The following is an 11124-nucleotide window of genomic DNA, read 5'->3' on the forward strand; positions in this document are numbered from 1 at the left end:
GTTCTTGAATGGGATAGGACTTCACCTTTATATGAAAAAAAGTGATATTTTCATGCATACGGGATAACGTAGTCGATATCACATAACACAAAACATGGATCAAAGTTGAATTAAAGCACCACGCATAAGTGACGACTATCAAAAGGGGATTGAATGTGTTAAATGTGTGAATGGGAGACGTTAGCCATTGAATGACATTAGATCACATCTTACATGTGAGGGGTTCATTCCGACTTATACAAATTGGATATGGCATGGTGAATTGCCACACATGTCAACAACCCCTCACACTTAGGCGGTAGATTTATAAACCGAAGATCGTATGGAAGACATGATACACGATCTTGACCAGGAGGGTTTTTGGAAAGCTCATGCACCTTATTATGAAAAATTACAAACAGATTCCCAACAGTCATTGTATTTGGGATGCACAACCTTTACTCGATTATCAGCGGTACTAACTTTGGTGAACTTGAAGGCCAAATTTGGGTGGAGTGACAAAAGCTTCATTGAGTTGCTTGTGTTATTGAAAAATATGCTTCCTAACGACAACATATTATCGAAGAGTCACTACGAGGCAAAAAAGATAATATGTCCTGTGGGTATGGTGTACCAGAAAATTAATGCATGCCTTAATGATTGTATTCTATATAGAAATCAGTTTGCGGAAATGCGCAAGTGTCTGATATGTGGGGTATATCGCTACAAAGTGAATGATGGCGAATGCAGTGATGATGCAGTCATAAATAACATTCCTCCAACAAAGGATTGTTCGTATCTTCTAACAATACCAAGGTTTAAGAGATTGTTTGCATGTGCAGACGATGCAAAAAACCTTAAATGGCATGCAGATGGCGAAATAATTGATGGGTTCCTCCAACATCCCGTTGATTCTCCATAATGGAAGATAATTGATCACTTGTATCCAAAATTTGGAAAGGATCCAAGAAACCTAAGGCTTGGTCTTGCATCAGACCGCATGAATCCTTTTGGTAACTTAAGCACCAGCCACAGTTCATGGCCTGTTTTGCTAATGATTTACAACCTTCCTCCTTGGTTGTGCATGAAGTGAAAATACATTATGTTGTGTATGATGATAGCGAGTCCAAGACAGCCAGGAAAATATATTGATGTCTATTTTACTCCCTTGATTAAAGACTTGAGAAAATTGTGGGTAGACGGGGTTGATATGTATGATAGGAATGTTCAACAAACCTTCAGGTTACGTGCAATGATATTTTTCATTATTAATGACTTTCCAACTTATGGGAATTTGAGTGGGCATAATGTGAAAGGACACCACGCATGGCTTATCTATGAGCAAAAGATGACTTACATACGACTAAAACATGGAAAGAAGACAGTATTGGCGATTGCATAAAGCATTTAATGGAACCCTTGAGATTGAAAGTACGCTGGAACCGGCTAGACACGAAGTTTATGATCGAGTGAAAAACATCATAACTATCTTTGGTAAGACACAAAAGAAGGATGTGTCTGAGAAGAACATTTGGAAGAAAAGGTCAATATTCTTTTATCTTCCTTATTGGTGCGATCTAGATGTACGACATTGTCTGGACGTTATGCATGTCAAGAAAAATGTGTGTGATAGTTTAATTGGCACCCTTTTTAACATTAAAGGCAAGACAAAGGATGGTTTGAAATGTTGTCAATATTTGGTTGACATAGGTATACGAGAATAGTTGCATCCACAATCACAAGGTCAACAAACATATTTGCCCCCAACATGTCACACAATGTCAACCAAGGAGAAATTTTTTTTGTCATTGTCTCAAAAATCTAAAAGTCCCACAAGGATACTCTTCAAATATCAAAAGCCTTGTGTCAGTTAATGATTTGAAATTGGTTGGCTTGAAATCTCATGATTGTCACGTGTTAATGCAACAATTGTCACATGTTAACTCACTTCTGTTTTTTCTTTTATGCTATCTGTAGCAAGGTTATTGACCCTCAACAATTAGATGATTTGGAGAATGAGGCTTCCATTGTCCTTTGTGAATTGGAGATGTATTTTTCACCATCAGTTTTTGACATCATGATTCACTTAATTGTTCATCTTGTACGGGAGATTCGGTTGTGTGGGGGGTTTTTTTACGTTGGATGTATCTGATTGAGCACTACATGAAGGTGTTGAAAGGATATACAAAGAATCAATATTGACCAGAGGTAAGCATTGTTGAAAGATACGATGCTAAAGAAGCTATTGAGTTTTGCTCAGAATATATAAATACCGCTACAGTAGTGGGCATTCCTCAAAGTCATCATGACTCCACAATTCAAGGTAGGGGTACACAAGGATTCAATGTTGTAATCATGGACCGACAACAGTTGTCATAAGCACATCTATACGTATTAAACAACACAGTAGAGGTGATCCCCATACATAGATGCTCACAAATGACATGTCACAGATACTCACCCAAAAATGAACATGATGAGGTTTTTGCAAAAGCACAATAGAACTTTCATCAACTGGTTTAGACAAACAATCTTCGCAGATGATAGTGCTTCAAACACTTTAAGATTGTTAGTTGTTTGTCCAAATCTCAACGTTCCAACTTGGAAGGGATATGATATCATTCATTATTCTTTCTACATAAAGTCACGGGATGATAAAAGTAGCGTGCAAAATAATGGGGTGACTATTGATAGTCATTTGGATCACTTTTGTAGTGCTTCAGATAACAATCCGATTCAAGCATCCATGTCTTACTATGGAGTCATTGAAGATATTTGGGAGCTTGATTATGGTGAATTTAGAGTGCATGTCTTCAAGTGTCAATGGGTAAATGGAAATACCGAAGAGCATCAAGACAAAAGGGGATTTACTTTAGTAGATCTTCAAAAGGTTGGTTATAATGATGACCCATTCATCATGGCAGCGCAAGCTAGGCAGGTGTTTTGTTAACCGTTTGGCAAGTGCACCAAATGTCCAAGTAGTAAAAGCTCGGAAGTCCGGGTGTCGATTTCCACAGGGACTTTGTTTTGTACTTGTATTGTATTTTTTTCAATTTATAAGAGAAGAGATAAAGAGAGGTAAAAGATAGATAAAGGGAACATAAATTAACAGTAGATAATTGTAGAAAAGAAAATTAATAGAGAACAAAGTATTTAATTAGAAATTTCAATAGAATACAAATGTTAGGACCTAGCATGCCTTGTTTGCCTAGGATGTATGAATTTTTGAATTTTTCTTCATCAATTAGGTGAATCTATCCTACCCACATCTATTCAATTACTTGCCTTTGATGCCTCACAATGATAAGCCTATTTTACCTACCTATCTCCTAAATGCTTTTGTAAAGATACAATAGATAAAATGCATGAAGCCTTGATTCTAGATGTGTGTTTTAATGCATGGGCATAATGTTATCATCCTATGTCTAGCAATGCTTTCGTTATGATATCTTTTCCTTTTAGTTCTATTAGAAGTTATCCTCTGTCGAGCGCCTAACCCCTAAAACTGATGCATGCATATTTTCTTTATATTTTTATTAAAAGCTACCCTCTATCGAGCATCTAACCCCTAACATAATGTAAAGATGAGTAATGCATGAAATATAAATAGAAAAAGACAATAGGATAGAAAACACTTGTTGCATTGATAAATATGGAATACATCATACATCTCTTTGTCTTTTTAGGCCTACCAGGCCCTAACTAGGGGTTTAGCCTCTCATAGCCATAAGGACCTTACACTGAAATGGGGGTATAAGAATTGGTGGAGGAAAAAGGATGGAAGAAGGGAATAGAGAAAATGATGAGAGAGAAGAGAGGATTCTCTAAGGAAAAGTTCTCAGGCTTTGGGTATGTATGAGAGTGCTCTGAGACTCGGCGTGTCCTTTCTGCTTGGCTTAACTCTCTTTTTATAGTTGCTGGAGTGGATTTGGACCTTTATACTCGCGCTTAGCACGCTCTGCTTGCTCAGCGTAGATGCCTATTTTCACGCTTAGCGCGAGTGCTTACTTTCAAGCTTAGCGTGTCTTGGGCTGGGCCTGATGCTAAATCTTTATTTTTTTCTTCATATTTTTTGCATCTTTTTGCTTTTAATCCCTCCATTTTTTATATCTACAAGCCATAAAGAAAACATCAATTGCTAACAATTAAGAATGGATAATTACTAAATAATTATTTTTAAAGATATTTTAACTCTATTTTCATAAATAAAAAAAAACAACTCTTGTTTAGCAGTTATCATGTTTTATGTCCAAGATCCGTGCAAGTCAAGATGGTCAGTGGTAAGTAATGTATATAGTGTACATATCGCATAATTCTAATACATTTATTTATTTGAACATTTACAACTTAATGCTTATGTTGTTTATATAACTCATTATGTGCTAACTCAATTTGTTTTATTTGCGCAGACTCATGGCAACACCCCCAAGGTCCCATCCACATTCAGATATTCCTCCGGAGGCTACGTCTAGGAGGACTAGACAATCCACCCGACTGAGAAGGCTCACTATCAGAAGCCTAGATCAGCCATGACCAACTGTTAATGTCAATCCTGCGACTGGTAGAGGATCAGACCCCCATAAAGAAAAGTTCCATAGTTATCTGGGGGTTGTAGCGCGAGAAAAAATTCCTATTGTCCACTCCAATTGGAGTGTTGTCCTAGAATCTCTAAAGAACCTAATATGGGATGAAATTTTGATAAGTGCATTTAAGTACACATATGTATTCAATTTTCTTTAATTAAGTTCAAAATATGATCATTCACTAATTGTTACATAACAATTTCGATTTGGAGAGAAATTTTGACATCTTTAAAGGTGACAATGCCAAAAGGAAGGTGATGTCAACGGTCGCAACTAGATGGAGGAAATTTATGTCTTCCCTGATGAATAAATATATTTATGCTGACAATGAAGGTCAACAAAAAGATGATCCTTCTGTTAAGTACAATCTTGATCCAACAACTTGGGCCGAATTTGCAAAAAGCCGACAAACCCCTAATTGGCAGGTTTATTTAAGTAGTTTTGTATTTACAATTGAATTCGGTATGATTTTTTCATTAACTAATTTGTGAAAATTGTTAATAATTTTTGTAAGGGAATATGGGAAAAGGCACAGGAAATTCAAAAATACAATGACTGCCCCCACTTACTGTCTCGTGGGGGTTATGATCTTATCGAAAAAAAACTTATGGACGAGAAAAGGAAAACATGAGAACACCAAACTGAGTTTAATGAAAATTCATCAAAGACCATGGACCCTTCATCCCTCGTTTCAAGACATGTCAAGTGGAAGATGGCCCGCATAAAGCGATATCGACATATTACCTCTATAGCAGCACAAGAAATATTAGACAAAATTGTGAGTTCATGTGTCGGTGGTTCACAGTCCAAGTCAATTTATTGTTTCATAAGAATGTACATTCAAATGTAAATCCATATTGTGTTGCTCACAAGACTCTTTAGAAGAACAAACGATGTAGGGCAGCTTTGTTCCGCATGGTCATGATGACATATTGAACATTGTTATTAGCCAACCATAGCATCCAGGTCGTGTTCGTGTCGCGAGGATAAGTGTCACAATCAACCAGTACTTTGGACAGGCCTCACATGGCTCCAACACTTCCTCGGCATCAATCACCCAACAACCATTGGTTGACATCATCGGTAACCTCAAGGAAGAGTGAAGGAAAGAGGTAGAAGAGGAAAACAAGAACCTTCAAGAGGCGTGGAGGAGGAAAGTAGAAGAGAAAAACAAATGTAGTTTGGAGATAATTAAACAAGAGTTGAAAAAAGCAATAAAAATAGAGTTATCCCAAATTGTATCACAACACTCACCCCCCATTGAGGCGCTGGATATACAAGTATTAGTTGTACATGTGAGCACCAAGGGGAGCGGCACTGAAGTTGACACAAATCCATTAGGTAAAAAGCCTTTTGATGTTCGTGTGGATACTATGGGCTTGTACATAGTTGCTAAATAGTGTACTCGGCTAGTGGTGTTGGGAAAAGTGTATGACAATTCGTCCACCATACACAATGTCCCTTATTCAGATGATGTGGTTAGGGTAAGTGTTGTGACAATTTACAACGGTGACGCTCAGGTCCTTTTTCTAATGTCAAAGATTCAGTTTGTGAGGCAAGTCGTTGGCACATTCGTGGGATGGCCAACACATTTTGTAAAACCTGTATCTGATTAGGTTTTTTCTCTTCCCTCTGAATGTACTAATTTCAGTGACATTGTTAAATAAAATTAGCGTAATTGTTATTTTCATTAACCATGTAAGATTCACATAAGCGTGTGGCGAAATCAGTTGGACCTCTTGAAATGGGCAATGCAGTGGCTGGAGTTGATCCATTGGGAGAATTGGGTAAGAACTTGTTTGATGTATACCAAAAGTCAATTGAGTTATCGTGGGATGGGATGAAATTTTGGATACCTAATGCAAAAGATAGCTTTTTCATCACACATGCAGATGTAACTGAAATCATTTTAGGTGACAAATGTTTGAACATATCTATACTACAGCTGTGGATGCTGTAAGTAAATTCGGTTTAGAATTTGTCTTATAGGTTAACTCTTTATTAATATTAATTACAATATATGCTTAACAATATTCATGTCAAATGTTTGAAATAGGTTTATGAATGATTTAAGTACAAGCTTAGGTTATGGTTCAGTGTATGGTTTCCTTGAGCCCTAGTCTATACACCACACAAAGGATAGACGTCAAGAATGTCAACAATACATTGAAATGTGGATCAAGGAATCATATCGACTAGTGTACCTAGGACCTTACTTGAATCAGTAGGTGAAATGCATGTCATTATTGTGAAAAAAAAAGTTTGCATTATAAGTACCTAATTATAGTTTTTCGACTTCAGGGCACATTGGCAACTTCTTGTTCTATGTCCACGGGACAATACTGTTGTTTGGTTTTGTTCTTTGCGTAAGAAGCTTGGTGCTCACATCAAGGTTGTAGTTAACAAGTTATTTTTCAAATTATAACAAAATGACTATATACCAATTGTAGTATATCAACACAATATTTTTTATCTTATATACATTAACGTTATTTTGGAAACTAGTGCAATGAAGACATTAACCACTATTTTGGAAGGTAAGCTAGATCAACCTACACCTCGGTGGATTGAACCAAAGGTATGTTATTATTTCATCAATAGGTATTTCGAATTAGTGTCATGTGTTACTTTAAAAGTACTAGCTTTGGTAAATATATTTCATATTGCATTTTGAGTCATGTTCAACCCGGAGGCTATGAGTGTGGATATTATGGCATGCATTGGATGTGGTGCATAGTCAGCGACAGTTTGAAGAATGAATGGAACAGGTTATGCATACTATAACAAATTTTAATTGTTACTTTAGTATCAAATTCTAACTCAATGTATGATGTATGTCACTAATTTCATATTTACAATTTTGTAGTGGTTTTCTGATGGAACAACATTAGACAGTGAGGCCATGACAACACAACGCAAGAAATGGGCAGCATATTTTCTACAAGTTACAAACATGGAAGTACACAAATTTAGATGACATAGGAAGATTTTTGTTTCGAACTTAACATTTTCATTGTTTACATTATAAACAATTATGGTCAACTGGCATTTAAGTCAGCATTACTATATATATGTTTATTAGTATTTTGGTGCACCAAAGTCATTGCATAATGCTTTGTCATTGCGATCTGTACTTATCCTGATAGGATAAGTGTTTTTTTGTTGTGGCACACTACACATCTTGCAAGTCATTATTATCCGCATTATGGTAGTCCTGTTGACAACTCATCTCACAAGAACAAAAATCAGGTAGGACATATACATTCCATAATTTAGTGTAATTATTTATAGTTGTTATTTGTTTTGGTGAAATGTTAAAATAATTTAGTTCATAATTACTTCTTTTTTTTTGTTTGTGAAGGATGCACAGGATCTTGGGTTTTCTATTGAACTTCTTTCCTTGAGTCACCCTAATGAGGTGTTCAATGTATCTCAATTCTATGTTGTATGTCTACACACCTTTGACATATATTTGTTATGCTCCCCCCCCCCCTCCCTAAATTTCTTTTGTTTACTGATATTGATTATATAATTTATTCATGCTTACTTATCAATTGTATGTCTTTTAGGATTTGATTGGGTTGGAAGGAGATGATCTTGTAGACTTTATGTCATCAGCAGGAAAAAAGTATGGCATCCTATTTATGATATTCTCTAACTTAATTTTCCATGTTATTGAAATAGGACGACTAGTTATACCCTTTGGAGTTTGACTAGTTATATGTGTAGTGAGCTTAAACTTGTTCCTTTTTTTGTCTATATTAAGTTTTTACTTTTCATAAGAATATGTTTATAAAATACATAGATGCTAGTAAATGGTCCAAATCATTTGCATAAAATGGTTTTGATATGTCTTTTTGGTTGCAATGCATCTATGTTGGAGTTGGATAGTTAAAATAACTTGTGCAGAATATATAAAATAAAAAGGAATCCTTTAATTTTGTTTTCAGTAGACTAAAAGGCCTTGTATGGAACCAAAGCAACAACAAGGTTGGTACAGTTCCTAGGCATTGTAGTTTTGTTTTCAGTCAGTATTAAAAACTCATATATTCTTCTTAATTTAAGGTGAGGCTTTGGGTTTTGGGCTTTAGTTTTAGGGGGGTTCATGTGTGAGAGTGATATGTATCACACAAGAACAGCAAAGAATAAGCAGGTAAAATTGAGGAGAAACAAAGGTAATGTTCTATGTTAATGGTAAATGAGGTACCTACAACAGGGGAAATCCCCTCTTGTTCCAGAGCAAGCTCCTATTAGAGAAATACAAAGGATTCCTCTACCCAATTAAGCATCAAAATATAGAATATCCCCTCCAAAAGCAAGAAACAACCTTAAATACTCAAAAAGGCAAATAACAGAAAAGATATCATTCTCTCTCTCCTCTGACAACCAAATTCTCCCTTATGCCAATTTTGCCCCTCTCTTTTTGCGAGAATAAACCAACCATTCCTTGTTCCCTCCTTTCTTCCTCTCATGGGACAGAGGTTCCAAAAGCCTATTCTGACTTGGGCTCATATCAATACCTCCCCCTTGAAGAACAGTTTTGTCCACAAGACTCAATTCTGGAAATTGGCTCCTCATATTCAGCTCATCCCCCCAAGTCGCTTCCTCTACTGCCTTGTCCTTCCACTTGACCAACCATTGTTGATCTTTTCCCCCCTCTTCACAATGATCCTCACAGCCAAGACAGATTCAGGTTCAAACTTCTCAACATCATCATCTTCCAACCCTGTAGGCAATTCAGCTAGAGCATGATATTTTCCCTGAGCTTTTTTAAGTAGTGAGACATGGAAAACTGGGTGAACTTTGGAGGATGGAGGCAACTTCAGCTTATATGCTACTTCTCCAATTCTTCCCACTACTTCAAAAGGTCCATAATAACATGCATTTAGTTTTGGGCTAATGCGTGTAGCTATAGATTGCATCTTGTGTTGTTTCAGTTTAAGAAATACTAGATCTCCCACTTCAAAACACTTCTCTTGTTTGTGCTTGTTAGCCTGGTTTCTTACTCAATCTTGAGCTCTACTCAGGTGGTTCTTGAGCTGCCTCAAGGCTTCATCGCAATCCTACAACTCCCTCTTCACTGCCTCCACCCTTATTTCCCCCTATATACTCCTCACTATCTTAGGAGGTTCGCGTCCATATATTACTTCAAAAGGAGTAGTGCCAATAGACTCATGGTATGTAGTGTTGAACCAGTATTCCGCCCATGGAATCCAAGTCACCCATTCCTTTGGCTGGTCCACTATAAAACACCTCAAATATGTTTCCAATCAGCAATTGGTTACCTCAGTTTGGTCATCCGTTTGAGGATGGTATGTTGTACTCATTTTGAGAGTTGTTCCTTGCATCTTAAAGAATTCACTCCAAAACAAACTCATGAACAATGGATCTTTGTCACTTATCACTGAGTTTGGAATTCCATGCAACCTTACTACTTCCTTGACAAAAACATTTGCAATAGATCTCACTGTGTACGGGTGTTTCAAAGGGATAAAATGACTATACTTTGAAAGCCTATCCACCACAACCAAGATTCCTTCATGTCCCTTTGATCTCGGTAGTCCTGTTATAAAATCAAGATAGATATCCTCCCACACTCTCTCCAAAATAGGTAAGGGCTGTAACAGACCCCTGTTAGTCGATGAATACGACTAACTTATGTGAAATATGTGCAAATTATATCTAACTCCTCCCATTTATGGTTATGTTGTAGTATTGTAATTACTTTTTGTTAAATATAGGTAATAAGTACTTAGTACTCCCATTTTGTGTATTTAATAATCATTTCCTTTCAATTTCAGGTTAATTAGGCAAGTTTGTGAAGTGCTGATTTTTAGCTTCTCGCTAAGCCAATCTGTCGGCTTAGTGAGCCATCCGCTGAGTGCATCACTCTTGCAGCTGAGCGCGAGGAAGAATTTGGAAGAAGGATGAGCTGGACACACGCGCTAAGCAAGAGCTCATCCTACTAAGCACACTGCTTGCATGCATCCACTAAGCAAGAAGCCAGGGGCTAAGCCGAAATTCACTTATGCACACTAAGCGAGCCAGACTTGTGCTAAGCGCACAAGCACCAACAAGGCCACCTAATTAAGCTTGAAACCAGAAATGGAAGGGGAGTTTGGGCTTTTCCTTGAGCTTCAGCATTTTTAGAGATTTCTAAAGAGAGAAAGGTCCAAGTTCCAGAGAGTTTTGAGAGCTTTTGTTGTGCAAAGACTGGCAGAGAACTGAAAGTGAAGAGGAAGCCATCTTGAGAGCATAAGATAAGTCTGTGAGTGATTGTGAGGTTCTAGAGGTGGAGACATCCCCACTACTTGCATTTCTTCAATCCTTCATTTTTCTCTTCTCTTTGTTGTAAAGGAAGCTTCCCAGATATGGAGAGCTAAATCCTTTGTTGGTTCTTCCTTGTAGGTACTTGATGTAAATATCTGTATATCTATTTAATGATGTTTTATGTGTTCTTTGTGCTACCAGTACGTCATTTCAGTGTGCTTTTGCCTTGATCATGTAGATGCATGCTTTGTTAGGATCATTCAACAGTGGAAACTGGTCTGATTCTTAGAAC

Source organism: Glycine soja, chromosome 1, assembly GCF_004193775.1.
Source record: "Glycine soja cultivar W05 chromosome 1, ASM419377v2, whole genome shotgun sequence".
NCBI classification, from domain to species: Eukaryota; Viridiplantae; Streptophyta; class Magnoliopsida; order Fabales; family Fabaceae; genus Glycine; species Glycine soja.